General features: G+C 40.1%; 1 pseudogene; it reads left to right on the top strand.

Moving 5' to 3' along the window:
* The first annotated feature begins 431 nt into the window (after positions 1 to 431).
* LOC145263958 (5S ribosomal RNA) lies at positions 432 to 549 on the top strand (annotated as a pseudogene).
* Positions 550 to 785: the final 236 nt, after the last annotated feature.

Raw genomic sequence — 785 nt, 5'->3', positions numbered from 1 at the left:
GAGATAAAATATGTATGTAATGCAGCGCATTCATGTAATGCATCAAGAACTACGCGATAAGAAAAAAGGCAAGCAGAGACGTAAGCACATCGTCAGTCGGCAATAAAGAGCAAGAAGAAAGATGATTTAAGAAAAGTTCACTCTTACACATTTCCTCTCAATCTTTCTCTCTCCCCCCCCTCTCTCTCTCTCTCTTTCTCTCGTGTGAGCTATTTCTCTCCAAAATAAATTTAAAACTAAAACTCTTAACGAACCTCTTAGCTTCGTATTCTGTACACGTTTCAAAGTTGTATTTGTCTAAGCCCACTTATGACGAATCATTCCGCCGGGGAAGATAAAGGTATTAGTGCAGCAAGAAATCGACGAAAAACTGTTTAATGGAAAGTCAAATTCTCATTGTAACATTGAAAACAACTTGATTGGTCATCTAAATATACGGCATAATCACGTTGATACACCGGTTCCGGTTAGATCACCGAAGTTAAGCAACGTTGAGCCTGGTCAGTACTAAAATGGGTGACCATTTGGGAATTTCAGGTGTTTCACGTGCTCTCCGCTTATCTCGGCATTGTTCCCAGTCATTTCGCACTTCTCCTTGGCACTGGGCTCAGGAGAGGTGTGGTTTGGTATTATGCAACCGGGCGTACCCATTGTATCTAGAAACTGAACGGGTGCACGATTGGTCGTATTTGTTAAGTGTTAATAAAAAAGATGGAGAAAAGAAGAGAAGAGTGGCAGTAATAGGATGAATCTATAAGTATTTATTTATTACGAATCCTTGCTTG

The sequence above is a fragment of the Euprymna scolopes genome, chromosome 39 (genome assembly GCF_053919585.1).
Source record: "Euprymna scolopes isolate OS-2025 chromosome 39, ASM5391958v1, whole genome shotgun sequence".
Classification (NCBI taxonomy): Eukaryota; Metazoa; Mollusca; class Cephalopoda; order Sepiida; family Sepiolidae; genus Euprymna; species Euprymna scolopes.
This window is presented reverse-complemented; position numbering and strand designations above follow the sequence as displayed.